At 36.4% G+C, this 16403-nt stretch overlaps 1 non-coding gene across 1 annotated transcript; it reads right to left on the minus strand.

Moving 5' to 3' along the window:
- Window positions 1-264: 264 nt before the first annotated feature.
- On the minus strand, window positions 265-372 carry LOC148546488 (small nucleolar RNA R71). The gene has a single exon (XR_015901455.1). It is a non-coding gene; the product is annotated as a small nucleolar RNA R71 (small nucleolar RNA).
- Between the last annotated feature and the right edge of the window lie 16031 nt (window positions 373-16403).

Here is a 16403-nt window from a genome sequence, read left to right on the forward strand (position 1 = left end):
GTTTCTCTGATGCAGCAGAACTGCAAGTTTCATGGACTTCCATCTGAAGATCCTTTTCAGTTCTTAACTGAATTCTTGCAGATCTGTGATACTGTTAAGACTAATGGAGTAGATCCTGAAGTCTACAGGCTCATGCTTTTTCCTTTTGCTGTAAGAGACAGAGCTAGAGTATGGTTGGACTCTCAACCCAAAGACAGCCTGAACTCTTGGGATAAGCTAGTCACGGCTTTCTTAGCCAAGTTCTTTCCTCCTCAAAAGCTGAGCAAGCTTAGAGTGGATGTTCAAACCTTCAGACAGAAAGAAGGTGAATCCCTCTATGAAGCTTGGGAAAGATACAAGCAGCTGACCAAAAAGTGTCCTTCTGACATGCTTTCAGAATGGACCATCCTGGATATATTCTATGATGGTTTATCTGAGCTATCAAAGATGTCATTGGATACTTCTGCAGGTGGATCCATTCACCTAAAGAAAACGCCTGCAGAAGCTCAAGAACTCATTGACATGGTTGCTAATAACCAGTTCATGTACACTTCTGAGAGGAATCCTGTGAGTAATGGGACGCCTATGAAGAAGGGAGTTCTTGAAATTGATACTCTGAATGCCATATTGGCTCAGAACAAAATATTGACTCAGCAAGTCAATATGATTTCTCAGAGTCTGAATGGAATGCAAGCTGCATCCAACAGTGCTCAAGAGGCATCTTCTGAAGAAGAAGCTTATGATCTTGAAAACCCTGCAATAGCAGAGGTGAATTACTTAGGTGAACCTTATGGAAACACCTATAATCCATCATGGAGAAATCATCCAAATCTCTCATGGAAGGATCAACAAAAGCCTCAACAAGGCTTTAATAATGGTGGAAGATACAGGTTTACCAATAGTAAACCTTTTCCATCATCCACTCAGCAACAGACAGAGAACTTTGAACAAAATACCTCTAATTTAGCAAACTTAGTCTCTGATCTGTCCAAGGCCACTGTAAGTTTCATGAATGAAACAAGGTCTTCCATTAGAAATTTGGAAGCACAAGTGGGCCAGCTGAGTAAAAGGATCACTAAAATCCCTCCTAGTACTCTCCCAAGCAATACAGAAGAGAATCCAAAAGGAGAGTGCAAGGCCATTGAATTGATCACCATGGCCGAACCTGTAAGGGAAGGAGAGGACGTGAATCCCAAGGAGGAAGACCTCCTGGGACGTCCAGTGATCAATAAGGAGCTTCCCTCTGAGGAACCAAAGGAATCAGAGACTCATCTAGAGACCATAGAGATTCCATTGAACCTCTTTATGCCATTCATGAGCTCTGATGAGTATTCCTCTTCTGAAGAGAATGAGAATGTCACTGAAGAGCAAGCTGCCAAGTTCCTTGGTGCAATCATGAAGCTGAATGCCAAATTATTTGGCATTGAGACTTGGGAAGATGAACCTCCCTTGTTCACCAATGAACTAAGTGATATGGATCAACTAACATTGCCTCAGAAGAAATAGGATCCTGAAAAGTTCTTAATACCTTGTACCATAGGTACCATAATCTTTAAGGCTCTGTGTGACCTTGGTTCAGGGATAAATCTCATGCCTCTCTCTATAATAGAGAAACTGGGAATCTATGGGGTGCAAGCTGCTAAAATCTCATTAGAGATGGCAGACAACTCAAGAAAACATGCTTATGGACAAGTAGAGGATGTGTTAGTAAAGGTGGAAGGCCTTTACATCCCTACTGATTTCATAGTCCTAGATACTGGGAAGGATGAGGATGAATTCATCATCCTTGGAAGACCTTTCCTAGCCACGGCAAGAGCTGTGATTGATGTGGATAGAGGAGAATTGATCCTTCAAATAAATGAGGACAACCTTGTGTTTACAACTCAAGGATCTCTCTCTGCATCCATGGAGAGGAAGCATAAAAAGCTTCTCTCAAAGCAGAGTCAAACAAAGCCCCCACAGTCAAACTCTAAGTTTGGTGTCAAACCCCCATATCCAAACTCTAAGTTTGGTGTTAGGAGGTCTCAACAAAGCTCTGCACATCTGTGAGGCTCCATGAAAGCCCACTGTCAAGCTATTGACATTAAAGAAGCACTTGTTGGGAGGCAACCCAATGTTTATTTATCTAATTTTATTTTTGTTTTTCATGTTTTCTTAGGTTCATGATCATGTGGAGTCACAAAATAAACGAAAAATTTAGAAACAGAATCAAAAACAGCGGAAGAAAAATCACACCCTGGAGGAAGCACCTGTTTGGCGTTCAATGCCAGAACAGAGCATGGTTCTGGCGCTGAACGCCCAAAATGGGCAGTATCTGGGCGCTGAACGCCCAAAATGGGCAGCATCTGGGCGCTAAACGCCAGAATTGCACCCTGGAGAAGAGCTGGCGCTGAACGCCCAGAACAAGTATGGTTCTGGCGTTGAGAAACAACAAATGGGCGTTGAACGCCCAAAATGGGCACCAACCTGGCGCTGAACGCCCAGAGTTGTGTGCAAGGGCATTTTACATGCCTAATTTGGTGCAAGGTTGTAAATCCTTAAACACCTCAGGATCTGTGGACCCCACAGGATCCCCACCTACCTCCACTCACTCTCTTCTCTCTTCTCTCTTCTCAATCATCCTCTATTCCCAATAAACACTCTTCTCCAAAACTCTTCACCTATCACCTCCATCCCTCTTCCCTATTAACCCTTCACCACTCACATCCACCCACTCTTCCCCATAAACCTACCCAATAAACTCCACCTACCTTCAAAATTCAAAATCAATTTCCCACCCAAACCCACCCATATGGCCGAACCTTAACCCCCCTCCCTTCCATATATAAAGCCTTCCATTCTTCTTCATTTTCACACAACACAACCCTCTCTTTCCCTTCTTGGCCGAAACACACCTCCCCCCTCTTCTCCATTTCTTCTTCTTCTTCATCTATTCTTTCTTCTCTTGCTTGAGGGCGAGCAAAATTCTAAGTTTGGTGTGGTAAAAGCATAAGCTTTTTGTTTTTCCATTACCATTAATGGCACCTAAGACTGAAGAATCCTCTAGAAAAGGAAAAGGGAAGACAAAAGCTTCCACCTCCAAGTCATGGGAGATGGAAAGATTCATCTCCAAAGCTCATCAAGACCACTTCTATGATGTTGTGGCCAAGAAGAAGGTGATCCCTGAGGTCCCTTTCAAACTCAAGAGAAATGAGTATCCAGAGATCCGACATGAAATCCAAAGAAGAGGTTGGGAAGTTCTAACAAACCCCATCCAACAAGTCGGCATCCTAATGGTTCAAGAGTTCTATGCCAATGCATGGATCACTAGGAACCATGATCAAAGAAAGAACCCGAATCCAAAGAATTATGTTACAATGGTTCGGGGGAAATACTTAGATTTTAGCCCGGAGAATGTGAGGTTGGCGTTTAACTTGCCTATGATGCAAGGAGATGAACGCTCCTACACTAGAAGGGTCAACTTTAATCAAAGGTTGGACCAAGTCCTCATGGACATATGTGTGGAAGGAGCTCAATGGAAGATTGACTCCAAAGGCAAGCCGGTTCAACTGAGAAGACTGGACCTCAAGCCTGTGGCTAGAGGATGGTTGGAGTTCATCCAACGCTCCATCATCCCCACTAGCAACCGATCTGAAGTTACTGTGGATCGGGCCATCATGATCCATAGCATCATGATTGGAGAGGAAGTAGAAGTTCATGAAGTCATCTCCCTTGAACTCTACAAGATAGCTAAAAAGCCCTCCCCTGGGGCAAGGCTAGCTTTTCCTCATCTTATTTGCCATCTATATTACTCAGCTGGAGCTTTCATAGAAGGAGACATTCACATTGAGGAAGAGAAGCCCATCACTAAGAAAAAGATGGAGCAAGCAAGAGAGCCCATTCATGGAGCTCAAGAGGCACATGAATCTCATCACCATGAGATCCCAGAGATGCCTCAAATGCATTTTCCTCCACAAAATTATTGAGAGAAAATTAATACCTCCCTAGGAGAATTAAGTTCCAACATGGGACAACTAAGGGTGGAACATCAAGAGCACTCCATCATCCTTCATGAAATAAGAGAAGATCAAAAAGCAATGAGGGAGGAGCAACAAAGACAAGGAAGAGACATAGAAGAGCTCAAAGACATCATTGGTTCCTCAAGAAGGAAACGCCACCATCACTAAGGTGGACTCATTCCTTGTTCTTACTTTCTCTGTTTTTCGTTTTCTCTATGTTAAGTGCTTATCTATGTTTGTGTCTTCATTACATGATCATTAGTAGTTAGTAACTTTGTCTTAAAGTTATGAATGTCCTATGAATTCATCACCTCTCTTAAATGAAAAATGTTTTAATTCAAAAGAACAAGAAGTACATGAGTTTCGAATTTATCCTTGAACTTAGTTTAATTATATTGATGTGGTGACAATGCTTCTTGTTTTCTGAATGAATGCTTGAACAGTGCATATGTCTTTTGAAGTTGTTGTTTATGAATGTTAAATATGTTGGCTCTTGAAAGAATGATGACAAGGAGACATGTTATTTGATAATATGAAAAATCATAAAAATGATTCTTGAAGCAAGAAAAAGCAGTAAAGAACAAAGCTTGCAGAAAAAAAAATAAATATATGCGAAAAAAAAAGAGAGCAAAAGCAAGCAGAAAAAGCCAAAAGCTCTTAAAACCAAGAGGCAAGAGCAAAAAGCCAATAACCCTTAAAACCAAAAGGCAAGGGTAAATAAAAAGGATCCCAAGGCTTTGAGCATCAGTGGATAGGAGGGCCTAAAGGAATAAAATCCTGGCCTAAGCGGCTAAACCAAGCTGTCCCTAACCATGTGCTTGTGGCGTGTAGGTGTCAAGTGAAAACTTGAGACTGAGCGGTTAAAGTCAAGGTCCAAAGCGAAAAAAAAAAGAGTGTGCTTAAGAACCCTGGACACCTCTAATTGGGGACTCTAGCAAAGCTGAGTCACAATCTGAAAAGGTTCACCCAGTTATGTGTCTGTGGCATTTATGTATCTGGTGGTAATACTGGAAAACAAAGTGCTTAGGGCCACGGCCAAGACTCATAAAATAGCTGTGTTCAAGAATCATCATAATAAACTAGGAGAATCAATAACACTATCTGAACTCTGAGTTCCTATAGATGCCAATCATTCTGAACCTCAATGGATAAAGTGAGATGCCAAAACTATTCAAGAGGCAAAAAGCTACAAGTCCAGCTCATCTGATTGGAGCTATGTTTCATTGATAGTTTGGAATTTGTAGTATATTCTCTCCTTTTTATCCTACTTGATTTTCAGTTGCTTTGGGACAAGCAACAATTTAAGTTTGGTGTTGTGATGAGCGGATAATTTATACGCTTTTTGGCATTGTTTTTAGTATATTTTTAGTAGAATCTGGCTACTTTTAGGGATGTTTTCATTAGTTTTTATGTTAAATTCACATTTCTGGACTTTACTATGAGTTTGTGTGTTTTTCTGTGATTTCAGGTATTTTCTGGCTGAAATTGAGGGACTTGAGCAAAAATCAGATTCAGAGGTTGAAGAAGGACTGCTGATGCTGTTGGATTCTGACCTCCCTGCACTCAAAATGGATTTTCTGGAGCTACATAACTCAAAATGGCTCGCTTCCAATTGCTTTGGAAAGTAGACATCTAGGAATTTCCAGCAATATATAATAGTCCATACTTTGCCCAAGTTTAGACGATGCAAACTGGCGTTGAACGCCAGCTCTCTGCCCAATTCTGGCGTCCAGCGCCAGAAACAAGTTGCAAAGTGGAGTTCAACGCCCAAACTGGCACAAAAGCTGGCGTTCAACTCCAAGAATGACTTCTACACGTGTAACATTCAAGCTCAGCCCAAGCACACACCAAGTGGGCCCCAGAAGTGGATTTATGCATCAATTACTTACTTCTGTAAACCCTAGTAGCTAGTTTATTATAAATAGGACTTCTTACTATTGTATTAGACATCTTTTAATCAGATCCAAGATTGTATTTTTGATCCTGTGATCACGTTTTGGGGGCTGGCCATTCGGCCATGCCTGGACCTTTCACTTATGTATTTTCAACGGTAGAGTTTCTACACTCCATAGATTAAGGTGTGGAGCTCTGCTGTTCCTCAAGGATTAATGCAAAGTACTACTGTTTTCTATTCAATTCAACTTATTCCACTTCTAAGATATTCATTCGCACTTCAACCTGAATGTGATGAACGTGACAATCATCATCATTCCCTATGAACGCGTGCCTGACAACCACTTCCGTTCTACCTTAGATTGAATGAATATCTCTTGGATCTCTTAATCAGAATCTTCGTGGTATAAGCTAGATTGATGGTGGCATTCATGAGAGTCCGGAAAGTCTAAACCTTGTCCGTGGTATTCCGAGTAGGACTCTGGGATTGAATGACTGTGACGAACTTCAAACTCGCAAGTGCTGGGCGTAGTGACAGACGCAAAAGGATAGTAAATTCTATTCCAGTATGATCGAGAACCTCAAAGATGATTAGCCATGCAGTGATAGCGCATCGGACCATTTTCACAGAGAGGAATAGGATGCAACCATCGACAAGGGTGATGCCTCCAGACGATTAGCCGTGCTGTGACAGAGCATTTGGACCATTTTTCCGAGAGGATTGAAAGTAGCCATTGGCACCGGTGACATCCTTACAAAAAGCCAGCCATAGAAAGGAGTAAGACTGATTGGATGAAGACAGCAGGAAAGCAGAGGTTCAGAGGAACGAAAGCATCTCTATGCGCTTATCTGAAATTCTCACCAATGATTTACATAAGTATTTCTATCCTTATTATATTATCCTATTTTCGAAAACTCCATTATTATTTTATATCCACCTGACTGAGATTTACAAGGTGACCATAGCTTGCTTCATACCAACAATCTCCGTGGGATCGACCCTTACTCACGTAAGGTTTATTACTTGGACGACCCAGTGCACTTGCTGGTTAGTTGTATCGAAGTTGTGACAAATTATGAATTGAGATTAGAGCACCAAGCCTTTGGAGCCATTACCAGAGATCACAATTTCATGCACCAATAATGCAGGTGTTGACTTCAACCAGCAAAATGTGAAATTGTGGTACTCCACTTTCCACAACCTAATCGCCATGGTTGGTGCGAGTATTAGTTTTTACCCTTTTTGTTCTTTTACCTTCACATTTTTTTATTTTAAAATTATATTATTTTGGGAATGCTCTCTGAAAGTCTTTTCTTGGCAACAAGCCAACAATAATGCATAGGTTCTATTCATTTTTATATAATGATGAATAAAAAGAGAAAAACAATTAAACAATGAAGATAGTAATGATCAGCTGCAACGAGGGACCAATATTTTTACGCATTTAATTTTTTTTCACTAATATTTTCCCACCTCACCATTCAACAAAACATTGAGCATATTATGAAATGGAATAGAATTATAAGTTTAAAGAACCTCTTTTTTACTGGCATGTATAAATGATCCATGACCATGCACATGTTCTTAGTTTGTTTCCCCATCCACCATCCTCAGGAACATTTTCAGCAATATCTATTCATCATTCTTATATTCCTTAGTTTTTTTTATTATTTAAAATAAATAATAAAATACTAGTTGATTCATATATGCTAAAGTATAGCATCATTATATTAGAAATATATGTTTGAAAATAATTTTATTTAAATATATAGAACACGAAAGTATATACAATTGCTACAATAGATCAATACAAACAGAAGCTAAGATACATTATTATTATATATTTTCAAACTTCTAATTATATAATAAAACCAAATCTAACAACATAATTCAGAGTTATTACTATTTCTGTTCATATAATTAATACTTAGACATCTCACTGTTTTAATTTGTTTAAAATATTTATATTATATTATAAACCACAATGATACATAAATACATAATTAACTAAAAATAGTAACATATGTATAATAATTTAACAGCATGCTATTTCATTCCTAATAAAAAATGGAACAGGTTATCATGAACATTTTTACATATTATTTAAATAATTATGTAAATAGAAGAATTTGATTAGTTAATAATAAAAAATATTATTAATATATTAAAAATAAATTCTAAATTATTTCACATTGTTGTGTGTATAAAAAGATAAAATTATACTATTATATTATTTTATATGTTAAAAATATAATAATTTATGTGCTCATTTTATTAGTTTAAATTTTTTTAAAAAATAATTTTGTGACCTAGTATCAACGCTTCTATGACTTAAAAATATAAAAGTTTTTTTAGATAATTTTGTGAGCTGAAATGTATTTTTCATGGATAATAGTAAAAAATTATTTTTATTTTTTTTGTATAGATTTGTTAGCATTCTAAATATTTAATGATAGAAATTATAGTTTATCCCAAATAAAAAGAGAAAGAAAGCTTAAGCAAAAATTCATATAAACCCAAAAAGAAATTATTGTAGAAGAAAAAAAAAGTAGTTTCCTAATTGAAGCTCTGGTTTTCTACATGAAACTGTTAGTGTTTTTGGAGAGTTCTGCAACTAACGATTCCAAGTCAGAAGGTTTTTGAGAGGAAGAGGATGCATGGTATGATTGCGAGGACTGAAATTGACGGTTGTTGTTGTGGAAATTATTCTAATTGAAATTACCTTGAGGAGAATTGTTGTTGTTGAAATTTGGTTGCTTCTATGGTTGATTTTTCCATCCAAATTTTGGTGATTCCTCCACTCCGGATTATAAGTCTTGAAAAAAAGATCATTATTGGGAGTCTGGAAAAATTGCCCATGTAATTGACCTGTTCAAAAGAAAATTGACTATAATCATAACTCTCACCTTGAGAAAATCCACCACTCATATCACAAAGAGCATCTTGGCTATTAATAGCTGAAACTTGTGGTCTACCAAAGTGTTGAGTAATGGCATTTATCTATTGGGACATAGCTCTATTCCGAACAAGAATGGTATCCAAAGCATCTAACTCCATGACTCCCTTCCTCATGGCAGTCCTCTCAGAAGAGTATAAATACTGGTTATTAACAATCATCTCAATCAACTTGAGAGTCTCTTAAGTGGTTTTCTTCATATGAAGGGATCCTCCTGCAGAATTATCCGAAAAGTCCTAGCGACTTGAGTAATCCCATCATAAAAGATTTGCAATTGGATCCAGTCTGAAAATATGTCGGCAGGACCCTTTTTTAGCATAACCTTGTATCTCTCCCAGACTTTATAAAGAGACTTACCCTCTTATTGCCTGAACGTCTGAACACCGGTTTTCAGCTTGATCAGTCTCTGAAAAGATAGAAAAGATGCTCATGGGACAATGTGGTCAGTAGATTCCTGACTAAATTCTTCATAGTGCGTGTTGCGTGTGATTTGGACAAGTGTCCAACACGTTACCTGAGTATTGAATCAGCACGTTCCATGTATATTATATTATGCATCTTTACAGCCTCTATCCATTTAAATATATACCAAAAATTTTCATTTCCAGCAAAACCTCACATAATTTCTCAATATTAAAATTTTTTAGCCCACCATAAAACTGTATGTAAGTAATATTTTAATATTTCAATAAAAATTGTTAATTATTTGGTCAACGGCAATAATTAGGCTTATCTAAGTGTCACTTATTGGGTCTGTCTAAAATCAGCCCACCTCTTATGAGCTTATGTGATGCACCATTCAATTTAAAGCGTTAGATTAGATTGAGAAACAATCTAATGGTTTATATTTAAATTATTATTAATTTATTAAAAATTACACTTAAACACAATAACTATGTTGTTATTTTACAATTGCCCACTATAAAATTTTAGAATCAAACCCTACTTGGTGCAATGATGAGCCCTTCCTCTGCCCACTTCCTCTGGCTTCTTCGTCAAACGCGTCTGCCTTCTTCCTCTTCGCGACGTCCCTCCGCTTCTTCCTCCACCCACCATGCTATTCCTTCTTCTACATCACGATGAACCTCCTTTTCTTCTTCTACCCCCTTTACGTCTGCCTTCTTCCTCTTCGCGATGTCCTCGGTGAGCTTTCTCTTTTTAGGGTTTATCGGATTAATTTATTTTAATAATTTTTGTGTGAGTACCAATATTCAGTCAAATGAAGAGGTTGCGATTAAGCTTGTGAGTACTCTGATCTACCTGTGTTAATTTTGAAAAAGAAATAGTAATAATCAGGAGGGGCAGCTGCGGTGGCAAAGGAGAAGAGAAGGGCGGGGGAGGAACCAGTGGACAAGGCCACTCTTCAGAAGTAGAGACACATGATCCAGAGTCTGCTGCTAGGTCCAGGGAACGCAAACAGGTACTTACCCCCTTTTCCAATTTTTTTAATAAAGTTTATTTTGTTATATATTTTGATTTAATGTTTGAAAAATGGAGATTCTTTTGTGGTAAGTGATGTTCACTATTGTTGGGAATCTCACTATTGGGGGGCTATAATTGTTGAGTTGAAAGGAACATGAACTGAATTGAAGTTGAGATTTTTCAATCTTATCTCTATAACTTTAAATTACTTCTTGCAGCTTCTTGAGTTCGTCATTCCAGTATCCAGTTGTGAAAATTGGTACAGAAGATCAATCTTTTATTGACTATGTTATAGTGATGTGAAATTGGGCTGCGTTTGTTTATGGTGGACAGGACACAAAGACGTGGACAATACATATGTAAAACGTGTTTGGATAGAGAGACATGGACAGTGGACACAGTGTCTCTGAAACACTTTTTTTCATTTTTGTGTCCACTTCTAAACGAAGGACACTGGTGGACACGGAAATAAGAAGGTGGACACGGGATTTTAATGAAAAATTTTTCCCTTTTTGCCCATAGTAATTTTTCATTATTCCCCTATTACCCCCTTTTATTATCTTGTGAAAAACCTAACCTAAGCTTTCTGCTGTCATTTCCAATACTCTCTCTTCTTCTTGCTCTCTCTTTCTACTAATCTTCTTCTTGTGAAAAACCTAACCTAAACTTTTCTGCCGTCATTTCCAGGTACTCTCTCTTCTTCTTGATCTCTCTTTCTACTGTTGATCTTCTTCTTGCTCTTTCTGTCGTGATTTTGTACTTCGTTCTGTTCTTCCTCTTCCTTCACTTCTTTCACAATAATATCTTCTTCTTGTTCTCTGTTTCTGTCTCTCTTTCTTCTTCTTCTTTTTCCTGATTCTGTATCTTCTTTTTTGTTTTCGATTCTTGTCTTGGTTTTTTTATCTTCTTCTCTTTTCTGATTTGTTATCTTCTTATCTCTTTTTTATTGATTTTTTTGTGCAGTTAATCTAATAACAATATTTCTAATAGCCAATTACCGTTTGTTCCTATTCCAATTTTTGGAAGACTGTTCTTCTCTTTATCGGTCACATAACCAGGTATTACTTTGCATCTCTCCTTATTGTTTCTTATTTTTGTTTTTTTTTTCTATTCAAAAGAATTTCGTTCTGCTTTATTTTCATTTTTTTCGTTTTTTATTTTTTTATGATTTTTCAATCTAAAAATTATATAAAAATAAGAGCTACATTCTTTTCTTTGATAAAATCTCAAATGTTTACAATGATAGTATGAATGAATGAAAAAATTATTTTGAATTTTAATATATAATATAATTAGTGAGTTTTGTTGCTGTTGCTCTTATGACTGCTGTGTTTATTGTTGCTGATAATTTTTAGAATGTGTTAATTATATAAGTTATTTCTTATGTGTTATTTAGGGAAGAATGGAACCATCAAATCGCTCTGAGCAATTTAGACGATTTATTTTTTTTATTTTATGATTCAGGCTGAGCTTGAAGTAGTAACGATATTAGTTTTGATGTTTGCATTTTTATATTTGAGAAAAAGGAGAAGAGGACATTTGTTGATTAGGAATAGAGAAATTAATACTAATCCCTTAAGACAGAATGTATTAAACCGCTTAATAGGAAGGGGCGATAGAAATTGTATTTGGGAATTAAGGATGAGCGTAGATGCATTAGGAAGATTGTGTGAGTTACTAAAAGTTCAAGGTGGATTAAGAGATGAATGTCGTGTAAGTATACCTGAACAAGTGATTACGTTTTTAATAATACTAGCTCATCATAAAAAGAATCGCACGCTTCAAGTTAGATTTTATAGGTCAGGAGAAACAATAAGTAGGTATTTCAACAAGGTGCTATCCTCAGTCATACGTGTCCAAAGTCTATTGTTTGCAAAAGTTGTTCCTGTTCCAGATGACTGCATAGATCCCAGATGGAAATGGTTTAAGGTAAATGTAGTAAATAATTGAGGTAGTGGTTTTGTATAATCTATAATTTTGTATAGAATTAGTCTTGACACTTCAATTTCTTTGGTTTAGGGTTGTCTAGGAGCATTAGATGGAACATATATAGATGTGACTGTCCCTGAAAAAGATAAATCAAGATACCGAACAAGAAAAGGTAAGATATCAGCTAATGTCCTAGGCATATGCAATCGAGATATGAACTTTGTGTACGTACTTAGTGGATGGGAAGGATCCGCTTCGGATTCAAGAATCCTTAGAGATGCCATTTCACGTCGTAATAACCTCAAGATACCAATTGGTATGTAAGTATTAATTTTTAGGTAACATAAACATTTCAATGTTTTTAGCTCATTCAGATTCCATAGTCCTCATAATGTATCTCTTTCGATTTATAGGGAATTATTATTTAGTAGATGCAGGTTATACTAACTGCAAGGGATTTCTAGCACCATATATGCATACTCGATACCACGTTCAAGAATGGGCTCATGGTAGAAATGCTCCTAGGAATTTTCGAGAATATTTTAACAAGAAGCACTCTTCGACTAGAAACATTATTGAGCGCTGTTTTGGTTTATTGAAGAAGAGATGGGCAATTTTGAGGAGTCCTTGTTTCTACAAAATTAAGACACAAAATAAAATAATTATTGCTTGTTGTCTACTGCAAAACTTTATTCGGCTTAATATGGAATTTGACCCTGAAGAGGACACACTTCTTGAAGAGGAGCAAGTGCTTATTGGAGATGATCATGGTGGTAACGAAGATGGCGATGATGACATGATTGAGAGCATAGAGGGCAGCAACGATTGGACTGCTTGGCGAGACAATTTAGCAAACGAAATGTACAATGATTGGATGAATTCCCGAATCAATTAGTTAATTTATTTGTTACATGTGTGTTTTATTAGAATCTTTCAATTTGTTTGGTTGGACATTTGTTGTAAGAGCTAATTGTAAAACTTTAATTATGTGAACTACATGTAGCACTTTATTAAATGTATTATATTTTATGAGTTATTACATTGAATACATTATGTATATCTTAAATGTTTACTTGAATTTTGATTGAGTTAATCTAGATTATAGGGACAAATGGACAGACATGTCTGGACTGACGAAGAGACAGAAGCATTTGTCGGTTTTATGGAGGAGCTTGTCATTGAAGGAAGAAGAGCTGATGCGGGTCAGTTTAGACCTGGTTCTTTTGAAAAGCTTACGACAAAAATGAATGAGAAATTTCCAGGTGGTAATAAGCTATTGCAAGAATAAAGTTAAAAGGCTAAAAGAGAAGTATCAATTTGCAGCTGACATGGCAGCCTATAGCGGTTTTGGATGGGATGATGTGAAGCAATGTGTGGTTGTGGATAACAAAGAGATCCTAGCTGCATATTTGAAGGTTGGTTTACTAGTTTGAATTTACTAAATTATTTATATTTTGTGCAACATGTATTTTTGTCCTTTTATGATATTTTTGTAATTCCTTTTCCTAGAAACAAGGACAAAGGTTGTATACTCCACGAAAGCCCTTTTCTCTGTATCCTCGTTTGGAGAAAATATTTTGCGAAGAAAGAGCAAGTGGAGTGGATGATGTAAGTGGCAATGACGCTGAAGAAGAAGTCCAAAAAGATGGAGATGAAGAAATGGATGACGAAGAATTTTTTATGTTCAACTCAACTCAGGATTTCAGTGAATCTCTTCCCCAACAATCTAACTCTGTGGCTTCATCCTCTGAGAGGAAACAAGGAAAGAAGCCACATTCATCTAAGGCGACGAAGGACACTAACATGATGAAGGAACTAACTGAGACCCTAAAATATGTGTTTGATCAACATGGAAAACGTTTGGATGCATTTGCTTAGGCTATGATGAACACTCATGAAGAAAAAAAAGGTTGGTGACATGCTTAGCAAGCTTGGCTTCACAGATGATGAAATTATTTCGATTGCACTTAAGTTCTCCACAAATCCTCAACTGGAGAAAACCTTTTGGTCACTAGGACATACTCAGAAAGCTGGATTTGCCAGAGCTATATTGTATAGTCAGAGTTAGAGTTAATCTCTTCTCAATAAACAAATGACTGAAATTAGTATTATGTTTTATGTTTAATTTGTGTGTTAGGATGTGACATGTGATACATTTATTAGTTATGTGGTTCTAATTTGAATTTTGTAATGAGTTTTTATTAGTGCAGATTTTTAATGCAGAATTTGACTTTATGTTAGTGCAGAATTTAGGATTTTGTTTCAATTTTGCATTGAGTTTATAGTGTAGAATGTTGATGCAGAGAGAGATTGATTTGTTATTGCATTGAGTTTTTATTATTGCAGTTTTTTAATACAGAATTTGACTTTATGTTAGTGCAGAATTTAGGATTTTGTATTCTTTTTTGCATTGAGTTTATAGTCTAGAAGTGTTGATGCAAACAGAGATTGATTTGTTATTGCATTGAGTTTTTATTAGTGCAGATTGATTTGTTATTGAGTTTTTATTAGTGCAGATTGATTTGTTATTGCAGATTGAGTTTTTATTAGCTGCTTTTTTGTCCCACTAAAGAGAATACTAATCCATGCTTCCAAAGCAAGGCAAGGATACTTTCTTCTTTCACATTTTGACTAAATTAAACAAGAAAGTTAAAAAAAAAAAAAACTGTGAATACTTCCATGATAGAGAAATTTGTACTGAAACTTTTTAGATTTTGATCATTTGGCATAACCACTAAATATTTTTTTAAAGTGTGTTGGAACCATGAATGATAATTATCCTGAAGGGAAAACTGAGACGCACTTGCCAAATACCTATATCATAAGGAGTATGCTTATTTCTTCCATAATAAATTTGAACCAAGAAGAAATGATTTGTGTTATCCATAACATAAAATTTGACGAAACAAACCTTTTTCTTTAATTTGCAGCATTGCTCAACATAGGAAAAAAAAGAATGTATTATAAATGTAATAATGAAAACAACAAAATAAGTATCTTAAGCAACTATCTCATGAAGGATGAGGAATATGAATAAATATTAAATAATGGTACGAAATTTCGACTGTGGTTTGTCATATTTGTATTGCTATTCTGTTTTTTTTTTCTAAAAGGCTGGCTTATTCAAAGCAATACTCCTAGCTGTAGCATCTTCAGTATCAAGCACAGTTTTGACTAAGCAATAGCAATAGCAATTCAAATAGGAAGTTTGTAAACTACAAATCCTTTAAATTTCAATACATTTGAAATCTTAACAGCAATGATAGTTCAGCTTACAAATTAACCTTACAATACCCAACAGCACCATTGTGCATTTGTTCTTCAATGAATAACCATATCATTAAAAACTAAAAAGGACTATTGTGCATTCAAATTGACAAGACTTAAATAGCTACATTGGAGAATCGCCACAGAAAGCATGATCACATGTATTAAGTGCTAGAAAGAAGGAACAATCCCAATGAACAAGGTGGTTGCAGCAGTGGCGGCACAAGTAGGAACACTGAGACCTCCAGGACCAACAATGTCTTTGATTTCGGAATGTTCCAGATTATGCTTGTGTTTCATCTGCCACACAGAAACATATGAAATAGACATATCCATTAGAATTACAATTAGAATTAAGAAGAAAAAAAAAACGAGATACAGAAAGACTCACAGCTTTTTCAATTGATTCAAGCCTTTGTTCAACCTTTTCATCATGGAAATGGCGCAATGAATACCCTGAAACAAGAAATCAACCAATCTTACAATCAATGAACCCAATCAAATAATCAAATCAGATGATATGAATGGAAAGCACTGAGAAATGAAGACACCAATCCAAGCAGTGGCAACGGAGGCAATGGAAGTCCCAACAGTGAAGACCACGCGGTGCCTCTCGAACGCATCCTGAAAGAAACAATAAACACAAAACGACAATTGAAGAAGCAAAAACAACAATCAAAATGAATATAGTGAAAAATTGACATTGGTGAGGAAGAAGGTGTCGTTAACGGCGGCCCAGGAATTATTCCTTTCCCAAATAAACTTTCCCCTGACATGTTTTGTTCAAGGTCAAGGGAAAAACATCAATTTACTTATCTTTTTTTCTTTTTTTTTTTTTAAATCAAGGGTTTGGAAACTAATGAAAATCAAGTAAGATAGAACTTACAAAGAGAAGGTCCAGAACAACAGCCAAGAAGAGAAAGAAGAGAGATTGAGTTGGGAGAAACAGAAAACGAGT

The sequence above is a fragment of the Arachis ipaensis genome, chromosome B9 (assembly GCF_059453495.1).
Source record: "Arachis ipaensis isolate K30076 ecotype BB chromosome B9, ASM5945349v1, whole genome shotgun sequence".
Taxonomy (NCBI): Eukaryota; Viridiplantae; Streptophyta; class Magnoliopsida; order Fabales; family Fabaceae; genus Arachis; species Arachis ipaensis.